This window comes from Drosophila miranda, chromosome XR (assembly GCF_003369915.1).
Source record: "Drosophila miranda strain MSH22 chromosome XR, D.miranda_PacBio2.1, whole genome shotgun sequence".
Lineage (NCBI taxonomy): Eukaryota > Metazoa > Arthropoda > Insecta > Diptera > Drosophilidae > Drosophila > Drosophila miranda.
Genome location: NC_046674.1, coordinates 40,586,016 through 40,607,005, shown reverse-complemented (window position 1 = coordinate 40,607,005; position 20,990 = coordinate 40,586,016). Strand labels below are relative to the sequence as shown.

The following is a 20,990-nucleotide window of genomic DNA, read 5'->3' as shown; positions in this document are numbered from 1 at the left end:
CCTCCTTGATGGCTTCAACCTCCGCTTGGAACACACTACAGTGATCCGGGAGCCTGAAGCAATGACTGATGTTCAGCTCGCTGCAGTAGACTCCGCCTCCCACGCGGCCGTCTAGCTTTGAGCCATCAGTGTAGAAGTGGACCGCATTTGCAGGTCCTGGTTCGCCCATCTCCCAGTCCTCCCTAGATGGGATTGATACCTGGAAGGGCGTCGAGAGGTGATCACTGGGGATACAGTAATCTGTCCTCTCTGGTAATTGCGGGAGTCTCATCAGGATTCCCGAGTGCCCAACCGCGGATGCTTTCCACAGTCTGGCTTCTCTCATTCTGAGGGCGGAAAGTGTTGCCACCTTCTTTCCCATGAGATCCACAGGGAGGAGGTCCAGCACAGTATCCAGGGCTTCCCCTGGAGTAGTGCGTAGCCCGCCAGTTATGCATAGCTCTGCCATGCGTTGAACTCTGCTGAGTTTATTGAGGCATGTCCTTCTGTCCAAGGCTGGCCACCATACCACCACTCCATAGAGCATGATTGGTCGTATGATGGCGGTGTAGAGCCACCGAACTATATAGGGGGTCATTCCCCATTTTAGTCCGATGGCTTTCCTGCAGGTATAGAGGGCCACTGTGGCCTTCTTTACTCTATCCTCTATGCTCAATTTCCAATCGAGCTTTCTATCGAGGATTAGGCCAAGATACTTGGCGTTGTTGCTGAGGACTAGCGTTTCCCCACATAGTCTTGGGGGAATCAGTACCGGAACTTTGTACTTCCTAGTGAAAAGCACCAGTTCCGTTTTAGACGGGTTGACGCCTAACCCGCATTTGTCTGCCCATTTCGACATTTTCGTGAGAGTACTTGTCATGCACTCACACAATGTCTGCGGAAATTTTCCGGAGAATGCTATGGCAACATCGTCCGCGTACGCCACCACACGGCAGCCACCCCCCTCTATCTCCCGCAGCAGTGTGTTCACTGCCACGTTCCATAGGAGGGGCGAGAGGACTCCGCCCTGCGGTGTGCCTCTGCTGACAAATCTGGTACACGTTGACGTCCCCAGTGATGCCTCTACCGTCCTGCATTGTAGCATCTGATCGATCAGGCTCACCGTCCTGGAGTCAACGCCCAGATCCGTCAGTGCGCCCGTGATGGCGGTCGGAAGGATGTTGTTAAAGGCGCCTTCTATGTCGAGGAAGGCTACTAGGGTGTACTCCTTAAAATTAAGGGATGCTTCGATGATCGATGTGATCGAGTGTAGGGCCGTTTCGGTGGATCTTCCCTTCCGATAGGCATGCTGGGAGTCTGAGATCAGACTGGACGGAATGCACGCCGTTAGATGCAGCCCCAGGAGCCGCTCCATCGCCTTTAGAAGAAAAGACGATAGACTTATGGGTCTGAAATCTTTTGGGGCAGTGTGCGAGGGCTTGCCTGCCTTGGGTATGAATACGACTTTGGTCTGAAGCCAGGTGTCAGGAATGCACCCGTGGGAGAAGATTCCCTCGTAAATTATTTTGAGCCAGTTAATGGCTTTATGTCCCGCGTGAATCAGTTGGGCAGGGAAAATGCCGTCTGGCCCCGCGGACTTGTAGGGTTTAAAGCTTCTGATCGCCCAGGAAATGTTTTCCTGGCTTAGCAGTCCCAAGATGGCATTTGAGGCGACAGAAGGAGGCGCGAGGTAGTTGGGTCTGTTTTCATCGCAGCCAGGGAAGTGGGTATTTAGGAGAAGATTTAGCGACTCCTCGCTGGACGTAGTCCACGACTGGTCGGTGTTCTTCAAGTAGCCCAGGGTGGGTGTTGTCTTCGAGAGAACTCTGCGCAAGCGTGAGGCTTCTGAGTTACTCTCGATTTCGCTGCAGAACTTACGCCAGGAGGCGCGTTTGGCTTTTCTAAGTTCTTTGTTGTAGGTTGACAGACTGGCCTTGTATTCGGCCCAGTTTTGCTCAACGTTTTCAGCCTTAGCTTTATTGAAGAGTCTCCGGGAGGCTTTCCGGAGTTCACCCAGTTTCGGATTCCACCATTCAGGTTTCTTCCGGCCTCTGTTCTTGCCAGAGGGGCATGCTTTGTCGAGCGCCTTATTGCAGGCGTCGGTAAAGATCTTCTCTTCTCTAGCTTTTAAAGTCTCTAAGAATTAGGCGCTTAAAGGGACAGACAGACGGACGGACAGACATTGCTCAATAGACTGGGCTATTGATGCTGATCAATAATATATATATACTTTATGGGATCGGAAACGCTTCCCACAAATCTAATATACCCCTATACTGATTTTGACCGGTTCGACCACAAAACAAGGTAGGTGTCCTTAGGAGGGATGCACGCGGTCCTTTTCTTAGCGCTGGTTGGAAGCTACAACTCTGACTCCACATTTACATATTAAAAATTACAATTTAGCGTTTATTGTTCAATACTGCTTGTGTGTTTTTGTTAGAGTTTGTTCACGGCCACGGGAACTTAGATTTAGGTGTTAGGCGCTTCAACGATAAAGGCCGACTGTCTTGAAGAGTACTGAGTCGAAGCTGTGGATTATAAGAAGTAAGAACGTTACCTATGTGTGTGCGCGATAATAGAAAGCTTAAGAGATACGTTCTTGATGTTACTTAAGAGCTATACTCCCCCCCGTTGAAAGACCAGGGTATCCTCAGCTGGAAGGACGCACAGCTTGTTGACAGCTAGAGTGGTTCCAGATGGGGTCTTCAGGATGGCAACTCGTACAGCGCCATCAGCTCCAGCGATGACCTTGATTACCCGCGCTAAGGGCCACATCAACGGCGGCAAGTTTGACCTCGTTGACCTGGATCGAGGATTGTGCTGTGCAACGTGCGGGCACGTTATCGAAGCAGAGTCAGGTACTCCTCACTCCAACGTTTCCAAAAAATCTGCTGGGCACAGGCGACTCGCTGCCAGCGATCGAGTCGATTGAAGTTGAGACCCTTAACGTTTGGCTCAGGAAACTCCATCAGCGGACGAGCAATTAAAAAATGTCCGGGTATAAGAACGCCAAGATCTTCCGGGTTTTCTAAATTCGAGATAAGGGGATGAGAATTCATTACAACCTGGATTTGGCACACCAATGTCCGCAGCGCATCGAATCCAAAAAGTGACGATCCCAACGTGCGATAGAAATGCTGTTTGTCTTCACTGCTGCCTCCCACAAGCCGCCGAAATGCGGCGAGCGAGGCGGTAAGAATCTCCAAACGAAGCCATTGTTGATGCAATGATTATGAACTTCAGCACGATGCTTTTCGCTCATAAATAGCCGCCGAAGGTCCTCTAACTCGTTCCTTGCGCCCACAAAACTGATGGCATTATCCGAACAAATGCATCGGGGAATACCGCGCATGGCAACGAACCGTTTGAGGGCGCTCAAGAAATCAGCAGTGGTTAGGTCCTTCACCAATTCCAACCAGACGGCCTTTGTTGCAAAACAGATGAAAGCGCTGATGTAAGATTTAATCGGCGTTACTAGAAGGGACCGCAGTAGTCAGTTTTCATGCCGCCGATGGGCCAAAACTGTAAGCCAATCGCTCCAAGTAGCGACTGCGGACCAGCGTGGTGATGATTCCGATGAAAGTGCGTAATTATGGCGAGCGCCAATGGATGATCCCTGGCAAAAATGATTGGGTGGCGTGCATCGAAGCCGAGAGTTGAGTGCCTCAGGCGGCCACCAACACAAATTAGACCAAAGTCATCTATGAAAGGCGAGAGCAAGATGATTCTGCTGGAAGCCTCGACGCAGTTCACTTTCCGCATAGCAAGGTACTCAGGATACCGGTGGGCCCGTTGAACGATGCGACATAATAATTGCGATTCTTTGCGAAGGTCCTAAGATGAGAGATCCGGTGACTTCGTCCTACTGATGAGCTTCTGAACGTAGCCAAAGATGCGCATCATCTCTAAATGAGTTGATGTGCTTAAACGAAAATTTACGTAAACGGATGAGAGCGTGATATATCTTGGCTTAAAAGGTGGGACTAGACATAAGCAGATCATTTAACGAAAGACCAGATGGAGTAGCTGCAGAGTCGTCGAACACGACCCTCAGCTTTGTTGTGGAGCTGTCCTCTTTGATGACGCCATGATGTGGCAAGAAATATTATCACTTATGCCTATCTTCCTTGGGCACCAGAGACAAATGATAAAGGGACAGGTATTCCTTTATAAATGCCGAATATTTTTCATAAAGAGCTGGATTACGCTCGAACTTGCGCTCGAAATATTCCAGGCGCCGCTTTGCTTGCAAATAGGATTCTCCCAAGGACTCTAAACTTCGCTTCATAGGAAAGCGAAAAGAGTATTCCCCTGAGGGTATTCCCCGCCACCAGATAGAATCCATTCGAGGTGTGTCTTCTGCAGCAAAGGTAATCCAGGTCCTACACACAGCAACTCAAAGAAAAGTCCAGCTCCGATGAGCAGATCAATCCGCTGCGGCTTGTGGAACGAAGGGTAAGCAAGCTAGATATTTAAAGGTATAGGCCAATTAGCAGTACTAATTGAGATGCAAGTGATGCTAGTGGTGAAATCTGAGAGACTGCAGTAAGTGACTTAGTTTTGCGCAGTTGAAGCTGATTAGCTATACGAGTAGTTACGAAATGCAATTGCGAGCCCGAGTCCAACAATGCGTGACATGGTATGAAAGTTCCAGCGCTGTTTTTTACGAGAACGACGACGGTGGCTAATAGAACAGGCTAAGACGGACGCTGGAATATATAAGCTTGCGGCGAGGAGGGCGACAATGCAACCATGGTGGTATGATTTGGCTGTGGCTCAATTGAAGAAACAGTATGGAATGTATCTGTTGGACGAAGAAAATGCAGAAGAGTGGTGCTTCGATTGGCAAGTACGGCAGGGACCTGATTTACAATCTTTCACGTGATGACCCTTTCGTAGGCAATTGACGCATAACAAGACCCTCTTTGTGTCCTTGTGACGATCATTCGGCGATAGATTTTTGAACCGATGACAATTGGCGATCATATGGTTCGTGCCTTCACAAAACACACTGGAAACAGGAGCGCATGATGCTACAAACGATTTTCATGATGCGTACTCGCGGTTTTCCCTAACCCGGTTGCCAACCTGACCATCTTGCCCTTGCATGGAGTGGTGAATGCCTTCAAGGGTACGACATCTTTAGCAAATCGTTTTTTGAGAATATCTAATTGCAATTATTGTAATTAGCCAACGCCACTCCGCTCAAACAAGACCGCAAATGCCATAATTTCTCGATAGAAGTCAGTTCAGCTTCACTATCAATAACAGCTGTCGACATGGCATAGAAGCTTGTCCACTCTGTATAGTCTCCACTGAACTTGGGCAGCTGCAGCTGTGGCAAGCGCAATCGATTGGCTATGTACATAATGGATTGGGATTCACTTGGGTTCATTTGAAACGTGGAACAATGCGTGGCTTGCGAACTCTGGCCCAACTCACGCTGAAGAATGGTCCTCAAAGATAAGATGGACGAGTCCAATTTTCCAGGTGGTGTGTGCCACAGTAAAATTCATTTAAGCTTCGTCAATGATTTCAACAATCCTCGCAGATCATATTCATCCATTTTGCGCAGCTTTTCACGATCCATCTCTGTTCGTATGGACTCTAGCCTGTCTAAAATGGCTCTAGCCCTTAGCCTCATGAAGGAAATCCGAGATGCAAGGAATTGGGTGCTGGCTGCGTTAGCACTAAACCTTTTACCAGATAGAGCATCGCCAACTTTCACAGTATTGCTGTCATTGCGCATAGCCAACGATTCACTCATTCTATTATTTTTTCTCTTACCCATAGTCTGTTAACGTGGAGTGTATAAGTCGATCAGAGTTAAATAAAATGATGCAACGCGCTAGTTCAGACGAGTTCAAAACGTGTTTGCGTTCACTTTTGCTACACTTTTTATGTATTTATGTCCATAATGTATGCGCCGCCAAAGCAACGAAGCGACGACCGAAAAGAACCAACAGTTATGCACAAGCGAACGAGTTCAAATTCGAGAGAGAGATATGTGCAGACGGTCAAGAGAGCTGAATGAAGCAAACGACGAAAGAGAAGCGAAAACGAAAGCGGGTCGCTAAAACTGCCACGGTCGGTCACAACCTTTCGACTAATGTTACGTTCACAATGTTCGAATTTGATTTAACGAACTGTATAAAACACCATTAACACACAAGTCCACGGCTATCGTCGGGGTCACCAAAATGTTGTTAGCTGCCGAGCTTTTTTGGCAACTCTGGCTCCACATTTTTAACTTAAAAATTACTCCGCTGTTAAGGTTACAACTTGGCGTTTATTGTTCGATATTGTTTGTGTGTTTTTGTTAGAGGCCGTGGCCGTGAACTTAGATTTAGGTGTTAGGCGCTTCGACGATGAAGGCCGACTGTCTGAGTACTGAGTCGAAGCTGTGGATTATAAGAAGTAAGAACGTTACCTATGTGTGTGCGCGATAATAGAAAGCTTAAGAGATACGTTCTTGATGTTACTTAAGAGCTATACTCCCCCCCGTTGAAAGACCAGGGTATGCTCAACTGGAAGGACGCACAGCTTGTTGACAGCTTGAGTGGTTCCAGATGGGGTCTTCAGGATGGCAACTCGTACAGCGCCATCAGCTCCAGCGATGACCTTGATTACCCGCGCTAAGGGCCACATCAACGGCGGCAAGTTTGACCTCGTTGACCTGGATCGAGGATTGTGCTGTGCAACGTGCGGGCACGTTATCGAAGCAGAGTCAGGTACTCCTCACTCCAACGTTTCCAAAAAATCTGCTGGGCACAGGCGACTCGCTGCCAGCGATCGAGTCGATTGAAGTTGAGACCCTTAACGTTTGGCTCAGGAAACTCCATCAGCGGACGAGCAATTAAAAAATGTCCGGGTATAAGAACGCCAAGATCTTCCGGGTTTTCTAAATTCGAGATAAGGGGATGAGAATTCATTACAACCTGGATTTGGCACACCAATGTCCGCAGCGCATCGAATCCAAAAAGTGACGATCCCAACGTGCGATACAAATTATGTTTGACCGCCTTCACTGCTGCCTCCCACAAACCGCCGAAATGCGGCGAGCGAGGCGGTATGAATCTCAAATCGAAGCCGTTGTTGATGCATTGATTATGAACTTCAGCACGATACTTCTCGCTCATAAATAGCCGCGAAGGTCCGCTAACTCGTTCCTTGCGCCCACAAAATCGGTGGCATTATTAGACCAAATGCATCGTGGAATACCGCGCGTGACAACGAAGCTTTAGAGGGCGCTCGAGAAAACAGCAGCGGATAGGTCCTTCACCAATTCCAACCAGACGGCCTTTGTTGCAAATGCAACATTGCTGATGTAAGATTTCATTGGAGTTCGACTGCGGCTATCTGGCTTATAGTAGAAGGGACCGCAGTAGTCAATTCCAGTGACGCTGAATGCAGGCGAATCCTGTACTCGATCCTTCGGCAGGTCAGCCATGATGAGTTCCACAAGACGAGGACTGGACCGGCAGCAGATGATGCATTTTCGCAAGGCGCGAGACACAGTTTTCATGCCACCGATGGGCCAAAACTTTAAGCGAATCGCTCCAAGTAGCGACTGTGGACCAGCATGGTGATGATTCCGTTGAAAGTGCGTAATGATGGCGAGCGTTAATAGATAATTCCTGTGCAAAATGATTGGGTGGCGTGAATCAAAGCCGAGAGTTGAGTGCCGCAGGCGGCCACCAACACGAACTAGACCAAAGTCATCTATGAAAGGCGAGAGCAAGATGATTCTGCTGGAAGACTCGACGCAGTTCCCTTTCCGCACAGCAATGTACTTTTGATACAGGTGGGCCCGTTGAACGATGCGACATAATAATCCCTTGCGAAGGTACTCAGACGAGAGATCCGTTGACATCGTCCTACTGATGAATTTCTGAACGTAACCAAAAATGCGCATCATGACTTCAAATGAGTTGTGCTAACGAAAGTGTATGAAAACGGATGAGTGTATGAAATAGCTTGGCTTGAATGGTGGGGAACAGACATAAGCAGATCATTTAACGAACGACCAGATGTGGTAGCTGCAGAGCCGTCGAACACGACCCTCAGATTTCTTGTGGAGCTGTCCTCTTTGATGATGCAATGATGTAGCAAGAAATATTTGCACTTGTGCCTATCTTCCTGGGGCACCAGAGACATATGATCGAGGGACTCCTTCATAAATGCCGAATATTTGTCATAAAGAGCTGGATTACGCACGAACTTGCGCTCCAAGTTTTCAAGGACTCTAAACCTCGCTTCATAGGCAAGCGAACAGAGTATTTCCCTGAGGGTAAGCGAGTGTTTGCGATGGTTGACGAAGTATTCCTCGCAGTGAAGTTCCTCCTTTGTTGCCCTAGCGATTGGCTCAAAGATGTGCTCCACTTCCCAAAATTGACGAACCAAGTCATCGAGCCGAGTGCTGTGATTGATGTCATCCGAAGATTGGGTTGCGATAAACGACGAGGAGTTGAGGGCCGAGTGCCCGCCACCAGATAGAATCCATCCGAGATGTGTCTTCTGCAGCAAAGGTAATCCAGACGCCAGCTGAATTTGTCCCACACATAGCAACTCAAAGAAAAGTCCGGATCCGATGAGCAGATTAATCCGCTGCGGCTTATGGAACGAAGGGTCAGCAACCTGGATATTTAAAGGTGTAGGCCAAGTAGCAGTGCTAATTGAGACGCCAGGTTGACTGTCCGTAATCTTCTGGGCAACGATGGCAGTGATGCTAGTGGTGAAATCTGAAATCCGCGATTTCAGAACGAGATCCACCGAGATACCTTCAGTTGAGAAGGTAGCATCTCCTATGCCAGAGACAGCAGTAAGCGATTTAGTTTTATGCAGTTGAAGCTGATAGCTATACGAGTAGTTACGAAATGCAATTGCGAGCCCGAGTCCAACAATGCGCGACATGGTATGAAAGTTCCAGCGCTGTTTTTTACGAGAACGACGACGGTGGCTAATAGAACAGGCTAAGACGGACGCTGGAATATATAAGCTTGCGGCGAGGAGGGCGACAATGCAACCATGGTGGTATGATTTGGCTGTGGCTCAATTGAAGAAACAGTATGGAATGTATCTGTTGGACGAAGAAAATGCAGAAGAGTGGTGCTTCGATTGGCAAGTACGGCAGGGACCTGATTTACAATCTTTCACGTGATGACCCTTTCGTAGGCAATTGACGCATAACAAGACCCTCTTTGTGTCCTTGTGACGATCATTCGGCGATAGATTTTTGAACCGATGACAATTGGCGATCATATGGTTCGTGCCTTCACAAAACACACTGGAAACAGGAGCGCATGATGCTACAAACGATTTTCATGATGCGTACTCGCGGTTTTCCCTAACCCGGTTGCCAACCTGACCATCTTGCCCTTGCATGGAGTGGTGAATGCCTTCAAGGGTACGACATCTTTAGCAAATCGTTTTTTGAGAATATCTAATTGCAATTATTGTAATTAGCCAACGCCACTCCGCTCAAACAAGACCGCAAATGCCATAATTTCTCGATAGAAGTCAGTTCAGCTTCACTATCAATAACAGCTGTCGACATGGCATAGAAGCTTGTCCACTCTGTATAGTCTCCACTGAACTTGGGCAGCTGCAGCTGTGGCAAGCGCAATCGATTGGCTATGTACATAATGGATTGGGATTCACTTGGGTTCATTTGAAACGTGGAACAATGCGTGGCTTGCGAACTCTGGCCCAACTCACGCTGAAGAATGGTCCTCAAAGATAAGATGGACGAGTCCAATTTTCCAGGTGGTGTGTGCCACAGTAAAATTCATTTAAGCTTCGTCAATGATTTCAACAATCCTCGCAGATCATATTCATCCATTTTGCGCAGCTTTTCACGATCCATCTCTGTTCGTATGGACTCTAGCCTGTCTAAAATGGCTCTAGCCCTTAGCCTCATGAAGGAAATCCGAGATGCAAGGAATTGGGTGCTGGCTGCGTTAGCACTAAACCTTTTACCAGATAGAGCATCGCCAACTTTCACAGTATTGCTGTCATTGCGCATAGCCAACGATTCACTCATTCTATTATTTTTTCTCTTGCCCATAGTCTGTTAACGTGGAGTGTATAAGTCGATCAGAGTTAAATAAAATGATGCAACGCGCTAGTTCAGACGAGTTCAAAACGTGTTTGCGTTCACTTTTGCTACACTTTTTATGTATTTATGTCCATAATGTATGCGCCGCCAAAGCAACGAAGCGACGACCGAAAAGAACCAACAGTTATGCACAAGCGAACGAGTTCAAATTCGAGAGAGAGATATGTGCAGACGGTCAAGAGAGCTGAATGAAGCAAACGACGAAAGAGAAGCGAAAACGAAAGCGGGTCGCTAAAACTGCCACGGTCGGTCACAACCTTTCGACTAATGTTACGTTCACAATGTTCGAATTTGATTTAACGAACTGTATAAAACACCATTAACACACAAGTCCACGGCTATCGTCTGGGTCACCAAAATGTTGTTAGCTGCCGAGCTTTTTTGGCAACTCTGGCTCCACATTTTTAACTTAAAAATTACTCCGCTGTTAAGGTTACAACTTGGCGTTTATTGTTCGATATTGTTTGTGTGTTTTTGTTAGAGGCCGTGGCCGTGAACTTAGATTTAGGTGTTAGGCGCTTCGACGATGAAGACCGACTGTCTTGAAGAGTATTGACCTATTACCTTAAATAGTACTGACCGACTGTCTGACCGAAGCGTCGAAGCAGTGGATTATAAGAAGTAAGAACGTTACATATGTGTGTGCGTGTATGCACTGAGAGCGTACATGGGATGAACGCGATAATAGATATTAAGAGATATGTTCTTGACGTTACTTAAGGCCTATTCACGGCTGCTGCTCCGAACACTGGTCATTACGTTTTTGTAATTTTTATATTTTTAACTTTTAATCACGCTATATTTTTCTACATGTAGTGCATAAGTTTTGAAAATAAAACAGGTCGAATCTAAAACTCATCTGCCTAAGCCTTTACGACCGCTATAGGCTCCGTTTTCCGATCGCTCAAACTGAATTAAGAAAATATTTTGATGTCTTGTGATATTTAAAAATTTGTTTATTCCAGAATCAAAGCCTTCAAGCCATCGCGGAATAATAATAGCGTTGGTGGAGTTGCGGTTTTAGTTAAGACTTCGCTTCGTCATTTTCCACAAAGGGTCATTGAGACACGCAGCATGCAAATGTCAGCAGTAAAAGTAGCCACAGGACTGGGCGATGTGGAGTTCAGCGCCATTTACTGCCCTCCCAGAGTCAGGATTGAGGAAAGACATTACATCGATGCACTCCGTGCTTGCGGGCAAAGGTATTTGGTTGGTGGTGACTGGAATGCCCGACACTGGCTGTGGGGAGACACTTACAATTCCCCTAGGGGGCGAGAGCTAGCGGAAGCCATCTCTGCTACTGGCGCTAAGATCCTTGCAACTGGATCACCAACCAGGTACCCATATGTACTCAATCACACGCCGTCCTGCATAGACTTCGCAGTACATCATGGTATTCCGGATTCTCGAGCAACAATAAGTCAGAGCTGGGATCTGGACTCCGACCATCTGGCCTTAGTCATCAGCATTAAAACAGATGGCATTATAGAAAATCCAAGCCCTCATCTAGTCACCAAGCACACTGATCTGCTCGCATTTAGGCAACATTTGGAGAGGTCGATTCAACTGAACGTCACGCTAAACTCTGAGGAAGATATCGAGATGGCTGTAGATAATATCACAGAGAGTATACACATGGCTGCTGCTGCCTCAACGCCCTCGCATCCTCCGACAAGCGCCGCCTATGGAATAGTTCTTACAAGAGAGGCCAGAGAGCTTTTGTCACAAAAAAGGAGACTTCGCAGACGCGCAATCCGATCTCAAGACCCATGGGACCGAATTCTATGGAACCGGGCTGCCAAGCAACTTCGAAACACCCTGAGAGAACTTCGAAGCAACTTCTTTGAACAAAAGCTTGCTTCCATGGATTACACCGTGGATGCTGGATATTCGCTTTGGAAGACCACTAAGTCTCTTAAGAGACAACCGTTCAGACAGATTCCCATCCGGTGTCCCAACGGTGAACTTGCTAGAAACGAAGAAGAGCAGGCCAATTCGTTTGCACATCATTTAGGGGACAGGTTCACCCATTACCAATTCGCCACGGAGGCGCAGTACAAAGAGACAAAAGATAGTCTGCAAACACCTCTACAAATGGCCTTACCCATTAAACCAGCCAGGGCTGACGAGATTGTTGAAGTCATCAAGTCCCTACCGAGGAAGAAGGCTCCTGGCATTGACAGAGTGTGCAATTCCACACTGAAAGCATTGCCTAATCGGGCGATACTCTACATAGTGCTCATTTTTAACGCCATGTTAAGGATGCAGTTTTTCCCTAAGCAGTGGAAGATAGCAACAATCCTGATGATCCATAAGCCTGGAAAACCGGAGGATGACCCTGAGTCGTATCGGCCAATAAGTCTTTTGTCTTCCTTATCTAAGGTATGGGAGAGGCTTCTTGCCAATCGTCTTGGTAGCATAATCAAGGAATGCCGTATCTTGCCGGATCACCAGTTTGGCTTTCGGGAGGGACACGGCACAGTGGAGCAAGTCCACAGATTGGCAGGACACATCCTACAGGCCTATGATGATCTAGAATACTGCAATGCAGTCTTCATTGATATGCAGCAAGCCTTCGATAGAGTTTGGCATATCGGCCTATTGAGCAAAATTAAAAAACTGTTCCCAGCACCATACTACGGTGTCCTACGATCATACTTGGAAGGACGTCAGTTTATGGTCAGGTTCAGGAACACACATTCAACACCTTGCCAAATGAGAGCTGGAGTTCCACAGGGCAGCGTCCTTGGCCCGCTGCTTTACTCTATCTATACTGCAGATCTACCCTCCCCAAGCGAGCAACATATGGAGGCCCCCCGTAAGGCTCTGCTTGCTACCTACGCGGACGATATAGCACTGCTCTACAGCTCCAAGTGCCGCCTTGAGGCAGCAGATGGTCTCCAAGAGTACCTCTACTCTTTGGCAGCTTGGTGCAAAAGATGGAATTTAAAAGTCAACCCACTGAAGACCACCAATCCATGCTTCACCCTGAAAGCGCTCATAGACCACACCCCACCCATAAAGTTTGAAGGCGTAACTTTGGACCAACCAGAGCAAGCAAAGTATCTCGGTATCACCCTTGATAAGCGTCTTACTTTTGGTCCACACTTGAAAGCTACGGCTCGTAAATGTGGGCAAAGAATGCAGCAATTGCGGTGGCTGATTAACAGAAGAAGCACCATGTCACTGAGAGCCAAAAGAGCAGTTTATGTACACTGTGTAGCCCCGATCTGGCTCTACGGTGTGCAGATTTGGGGTATAGCTGCCAAATCGAACTATAAACGGATACAGGTCTTGCAGAATCGCGCCATGAGGCAAATAACGAACTGCCCTTGGTACGTGCGCGGCTCCACCCTACATCGGGATTTGAATCTGCATACAGTAGAGGAGCAGATTGGAAGGCACACCAGCAGATACAGTGACAGGCTAATTAGACACCATAGTATGCTCGCCAGACGATTACTACCTGCCAGGCCTTTGAGGCGGTTGAAGAGATTGGGTTTTGCCAAAACTATTGGCCAACTCTAAGTTTCCCTCCCAATATTATAATATTATATTTTTTGTAAGTCCTCTCGCATTTAGCATTAGGTTTGGCTACCCCAATATTATTTACCAGTGATGTTAAGATACGTTATATGCAATGTACGGATTCAACGCTTAATAAAAAAAAAAAAAAATAAAAAAAAAAAAAAAAAAAAAAAATTCCAGAATCAATGAATGCCAAAATGAACAAAAACACGTCGACTCTGGAGGACTTTTAAACCGCATAAGCACTATCTCGAAGGTTCCATATACCCATTCGGATAACGTAGTGCCATATTGGCCTAAGAGTAGCCCCAAGAGGGGCGTCCGGCCTAAATATTGAGCATGAAAAAAATTGAATCTCTATGAATGCCCTAAAATGTATCAGGGCGTATTGATAGCGCCTCATATTTGGAATAGGAAAATTTACTTACCTTAGCTGGAAAATGGGAGCCAGTACTTCCAGTATTAACTATCCTAACGTCGCATCATCAGGAGCTGCACTTAATAGTACCGGAAACTCTAATGGAAACATATCGGTGCTGCTGCCCATGAGCATGGCAGGTATGGTCACAACAGGAGCGGTTGATATGACGACTGGCAGTGGTACTGGTATCAGTGGCGCACAGTACCATCGAGATCAAAGACGAAAGCGTGTAACTGGATTTGCGACGCTTAAGAGAAAGTTTATACGTAGACGACGTTCGTCAAAAGCATATGATCACGCTCGCGTTCTACGAGATTTTGTGTCAGACTGGGCACCTATGGAGCTGGCAGCTCTTTGTGAGGAGTTCGAAGCCTTGTCGGCTTTAAGGGACTTATCGGTTAGAATGAAAACATTTATTGTTTGTCTATTAGTTTTTTAAACATCATATATTTATAGGCGCGACCTCCGGCAGCAACATACAAACAAGACCTTGCTGCTCTTTACGATCTAAATTTTTGCACTTATTGTGATCTTGTTTTTCGCGGGACTGTTTTCCCTGTGCACCGATCAATATTATCAGCTCGTTGCGCCTATTTCCGCGACTTACTCGCAGGTTGTCCTGGTTTCGGAGCGCGTATATGTCTTGAACTGCCCACTTCGCCTATTGACGTGCCGCTTTTCTCTTCCCTATTGCGTTATTTATATACTGGCGATATGTGTCCGCATGATCCGAACATCGAAATCACAGTGTTGCGGCAGCTGGGAGACGACTTTGGCTCACCAAATCCTCTAGATCATGATCTTCGCTATTTGTTGGAGACTGGCGACTACGCAGATGCGACACTTGTTTTCACAGCAGATGGTAACAACGACAATCTGCAACAAGACTCGGGTACCTCGGAGTACGGGTTTCGACCAAAGATCGAACTTCCATGCCATAAAGCTATTTTGAGTGCGCGCTCACCCTTTTTTCGTAATTTAATTGTGCGTCGAACGCGCAACATTGATGAGTACGTTGAACGTTCCCTACACGTGCCCACGCGAATTTTATTAGACGAAAGCGTTATACCGAAGAGATATGCGCGTGTACTGTTGCAAGCGATTTACCTGGACGTTGTTGATATGACACTGATTTTACGCGGTGTTGGATCGGGTACGTCGGCAGGATCACTAGGGGCAGTGCATGCCCTAACCAACACAGGAAGAGTGCGTCCAACGACACTAGAGGAGGAGCTTTACCAGATTGGTCGGTTTTTAGAGATTGATATTTTGGCGCAAGGCTGTGAGGATTTAATACTCGAGTGGCTGTTCCTTGATACTTTACCAACAGTTTTAAAGTGGGGTTGCCAACTCCATGGCTCCGCGTGGGTGTTTAGACAAGCTTATCAGTACCTACGAGAAGAATTAACCGTTATTAGCACCTCACCTGTCCTGCACCAACTAGATAAAACGCAACTGTTACATGTTCTGCAAAGTAATTTTTTAACCAGCTCCTAAGCTAGAGATTTTGCAGGCTGTTCTTAAATGTGGAGAACAGGAGCTCATTAGCCGTATGGAAGATCGTGAACCAAAATTTTTGTGATTTGAGTGATGTAGAGTTGCGAGACATCATCGCAGAATTATTGCCTTTAGTGCGCATAGACCATGTTTTACCACCACATAGTGAGATACTCTGCCAAGCAATTCGTCGAGGTCTTGTCAGCACGCCACCTTCACATATGATTGGAGATTAACGAGAAAATTTACGTATCACTACGAATACGTAGTGGTAGTAATCAGGGACTCTTTGTAAGACCACGTCTCTTTATGCCGTATTTTGAGGAAGTAAAGGCCTTGTTGAAGGATCGATTATCTTCATCTCACCACCAGGTGGAACTAATGCGTATGCGTAGGTCACGACACCCGCCAGATATTCCTGATACCTTGTATATGGTGTCCCACATGAATGCAGCGGCTAATAATGGACTTTGTAGTGTTGTTAATCGTGGTGCTATTCATGAAAATATTGACATGATGGTAGGGTCGGCTGTTATACCAGCACCGGATAACCAAACTTTCTTGGCAATGCGTAAACGCGAAAATAAACTTCGCCAGTCACCTATGTGCCAGCGTGCATTGCTACTGCCACTTTCATCAAAACATGAAATTGAACGACAAATTCGGCTTCGGGTCATGAGAGAGTTTAACCTCCCTGATGAAATATCTGATATTCTGGAAAGCTCACACCAATCCAGTCAGATTTGTGATGATGTTTACAAAGAAAATCCGTGTGGAGTTGCGTCCACTACTCAAAGCGAAGACAATTTGCTTGAAGATGAAGATCAAAGCCCACCGCCATCACCAGCGGCTACTGGCTCAGTTCCGCGAAACACAACCGTTGGATCTTCTTTTTTATCGTCCTCGTCAATGGGATCGTCAGCATCATTAATCTGTGGCACCGATGGAGTACACCCCTATTAGAGCCGAAATCTCACTTTTCCGCGTCACCAATCAAATGATCTTTTTGTAGTCAGTATTATATCAACCAACTCTGGTCCTGCGCTTCGGTGTAGCTATGCACATATTTCAGCGTCAGCGCGTCCACGAAATGAGCTGCCGGCATTAAAAACTGAAGGGGACTTTCGATTTCCGCATGGAAATTACACCGAGCAATGTGCTTCCTTCGAGCACCCAACTTCCCAACAGCATCAATCCCATCCCTGCAGTTTCTGTGGCCGTCACTTCTGACGCGGTGAGTGCTCCTAGTGCGGGTGTGCTGGTTGCTGACGACGTCTTGCCAATTCCTGCTCCAATTCCTGCTCCAATTCCTGCTCCAATTCCTACTCCAATTCCTGCTACAATTGCTGCCAATTCCTCTGCCCTTGTACCGAGATCTCTTTTAGGAGTGGCTCCACCATCTCGTTCTCGCTCGGGACTTCAACTTAGAGCAGTGGTCCCTCGGAAAGCAATATTTGTTTCTCGTCTTATTCCTGAGGCTACAACGGAGGATGTTAAACAACATCTTGCCGCTAAACTTAACACTTCGCCTGTTGATATAGTTGTGACTAAATTTACATTTAAACATAAGCGCAACATATCATCCTTTAAAATTCTTCTCCCTGATTCTTTACTATCCTGTTCTCTAGAACCGTCAATATGGCCTGAGCATACAATTGTGCATGAGTTCCTTCTCAAAGATTCGAGCTCGAATCCAAGAATTACCGAACATGCTCCAAAAAACTGATGTACTATTTTTCCATGCACTATCAGAACGTCCGCAGTTTGCTGGGAAAATTGAGTCAAATTCATACTAATAGTGCGTCCTTTGATTTCGATGCCATCGCGTTTACCGAAACCTGGCTTAACTCCTCTGTCAATGATCATGAAATTTTCATTGATAGTTACACTATTTATAGAATGGACCGCCCATCTTTTGCAGGTGGGGTTATGATTGCAGTTAAATCTGTTTTCTCATCTGAGTTATTCCCATTCAATAACATTCATGGAATTGAATTTGTTGCAGTCAAAGTTCGTGTTGGCTCCGCACTTTTCTATTTAACCTGCTCTTACATTCCTCCCAGGTCTGATGCTGAGCTTTACTTACACCACCTCTCAGCAATTAATAATGTTGTTTCTGCATTAGGGTGCAATGATCGAATTATTGTCATGGGGGACTTTAACCTCCCATTTCTTTCTTGGCTGCCTTGTGATGACGCTAACCTGTTGTTTCCCAATTGCCATAATGACTTTATCAATGGGCTAACGGATATTTCCCTTGTCCAAATTAATGCCGTTAAAAACATTAGGGACAGACTTCTTGACCTCGTTTTTGTTAACGATGGTTCTCTTGCTACGGTATCTAGAGCAAGCCCAATATCTCTCCCTGAAGATCCTTACCATCCAACTTTGTTGATATCACTGGAGTGTTCACAATCTGGAGGTGCTGACAGTTCCATGGCTCCTTGTCACATAAAGTGTTTTCGCAAAACAAACTTTGTCGATTTAGATCTACATCTCTCGCGTGTTGATTGGTCGTTTCTTTATTCATTACCGAACATAGATGCAACTGTTAACTCGTTTTATAGTTGTATTTACTCCGCCCTTAATACGTTTGTTCCAGATATCACTGTACCTGTATCGTCCAGGCCTCCCTGGTTCTCCAAGTATTTGTCATACTTAAAAAATAATAAATCCCGGCTCTATAAAAAGTACCAGAAGTCGGGCTCCACGTTGGCCTTAGCTCTATACTCCTCTGCTCGCTCTCTGTTCCTTGCCGTCAATAGTCAGTGTTATAATCATTACCTTTCACAATGTAGTAGTAACTTTCGTAGTGATCCTAAAAAATTCTATTCGTTCGTTAACTCTAAGCGCAAGTCAAACGTTTTTCCTCCGTCCCTTCATTACCAGAACAAAACAGAAGCTTCTGCTGTTGGTATTGCAAATTTATTCGCTAACTTTTTCCAAACAACGTACTCGTCTCATATTTACAACGCATCCACTCCGTATCCGTACCAGCTACCTCAAGCTAACAGCATTTTTCTGCCCTTTTTCGAGGAAAGCGTTGTTCTGGAAGGTTTGTCATCTATGGACATATCGTTTTCTGCGGGTCCAGATAAGGTACCAAGTTGCATCTTAAAACACTGTGCCCAGTCCCTTTGCAAACCCTTGACCTTTCTCTTCAACCTCTCCTTGGAACAGTCTTGTCTCCCAGTAATTTGGAATGAGTCCTACATCATTCCGCTTCACAAAAAAGGTTCAACATCAAACATTGAAAACTATCGTGGTATCGCAAAGCTTTCCGCCATCCCGAAGCTTCTTGAGTTCCTGGTCACCCGGCAACTGCAACATCTTTGTTGCAGCTTGATATCTCCGTCGCAACACGGTTTTTTCAGACATCGTTCAACATCGACTAACCTTCTTGAGTTTTCTAACCTAATCCACCGTGGTTTTCAAATTGGTTTGCAGACGGATGTAGACTTCAGCAAGGCATTCGATTCTGTGAACCATGCTCTGCTTATTCAAAAGCTCTCTTTATTAGGGTTCCCAACGAATCTTCTAGATTGGATTTTGTCCTATCTCTCTAACCGTACTCAACGTGTTTTGTTTTCTAACGTGTTGTCAAATACTGTTAATGTTACTTCAGGTGTGCCACAGGGAAGTCATCTGGGCCCGCTTCTGTTTATTTTATTTGTGAACGACCTTCCTCAAGTTATAACATACTCTACTACACTAATGTATGCTGATGATGTCAAAATCTGTCTTTCTTACTCTGATTGGTATTTGCACACACGCCTTCAACTTGATCTAAGTGAACTACTATTGTGGTGTTCAACTAATCTTCTTTTTCTGAACCTTTCCAAATGCAAACTTATTACATTTTACCGTCGCGCTCCTCATTTTGTCTCATATGTTCTAGGAAATCATGTCCTTGAGCGAATTTCGAGTTCAAATGACCTCGGAGTCCTTTTTGATCATAAGATGTGTTTCAACACCCATATAGCTGCAACTGTAAATAAAGCTACGTAAAATAAAGCCCGTACGTTACGAAACAACTGTACATCTCGTTAGTACGTCCTATATTGGAGTATTGTTCTTGTGTGTGGAGCCCGCAGTATAAAGAGCAGCAGGCTGTTATTGAATCCGTGCAAAAGCAATTTTTAATTTTTGCCCTTCGGAACTTTAACTGGGACTCGGGTAGAATCTTGCCACCCTACCGGTCTAGGCTAAATCTTATTGACCTGCCATCGTTGCACCATCGCAGAATATGCAATGGTGTAATGTTCGTGCACAAGCTCCTTCTTGGGACTGTTGACTCCCAAGCTCTCTTGGGTCAGATTGACTTGGCCGTTCCATCTATACCTACCCGTACTTTTAGGCCTATCCGTCTACCCATATGTAGGTCTAATTATGCTGATCATGAACCTTATAGGGTTTTATGCCATAATTATAACTCCCTCTGTCAAACCCTATCCCCTGAACTGTCTCTTAAACTAATTGCATGCAATATTTATAATCATTTAAATTTAGCTAACTTTTAACTTCTCTTTTTCCGCCTTTAGTAACTAAGCACCATTATTAACAGATAATTTGTTAATTTAATAAATAAATAAAAAAAAAAAAATAGCTTAGGCTTGGATATGAGTGTTGAGAACGGCGCATGTGCTTTGGACTCTGGAAATAGTCAACTTTCAGATATGATGCCGGATGTGGCTATGGCCACCGCATCGTTAGGGCAGCTTCATTTGTCGAATAGTACTGAAAATACTAGCGGCCGTAGCGTCGGCAGCAATAACGACATGCCAGAAAGTTAACAATTAGATTTGGGCGATGGTCCAAGCCCTCGCGTAGTTGGAAACGTTCCAAGTGCACTGACTCTGCGAAGTATACACGTTAGTATTTCCTTCTCGGTATTTATCCTAAAATAAAAATCTTCCATTAATTTTAGCATGCTCTTCATAAAGCAACCGCTTCGTGCAGCGCTCTAGCTCGCCATTTGATATGATGCGTCATGGACAGTTATCGCCCACATCACACCCTCCAAATCCTGGGTCATTCAACTCTGGACCACCCAGGTTTTTATGGAGGTTGCAGGTGGGCCCAGATCCGGGGCACTTTATTTTGGCATGCCTTTCTGAACGAAAATTAAACTAAAAATTTAATTTAACAATCTACATAAATAAAATAAACTATTAAATAAAGTTTACGGAATTTTTCTCTTCGGCAAGGGCTTAAAATTAGATAGTATGTATAATGTTAAAAATACTTAAGTATGTATATTATCTCTGGTATTTGCGAAGAAAAAAAAAGTTTAAGTAATTTGTTTATTACATCTGCAACCCTTTTGCACCTTTGTTACTTGTTGACCCTAGTAGTTGGCAGATTACAACACACAATAAATTGACCTTCCTTGCCAAATTCAACCCACCATAAACTTAAGTCGTGGAATGCTTTACCCGCCTAATC

The 20,990-nt window shown here is 45.7% G+C and overlaps 1 long non-coding RNA gene and 1 pseudogene across 1 annotated transcript; both read left to right on the top strand.

The window, feature by feature from the left end:
• The first annotated feature begins 1,170 nt into the window (after positions 1-1,170).
• Positions 1,171-11,171, top strand: LOC117186454. Its single transcript, XR_004471529.1, has 3 exons — positions 1,171-1,180; positions 1,457-1,460; positions 11,073-11,171. It is a non-coding gene; the product is annotated as an uncharacterized LOC117186454 (long non-coding RNA).
• Positions 11,172-13,806: 2,635 nt separating this feature from the next.
• On the top strand, positions 13,807-20,678 carry LOC117186094 (annotated as a pseudogene).
• The last annotated feature ends 312 nt before the right edge of the window (positions 20,679-20,990 follow it).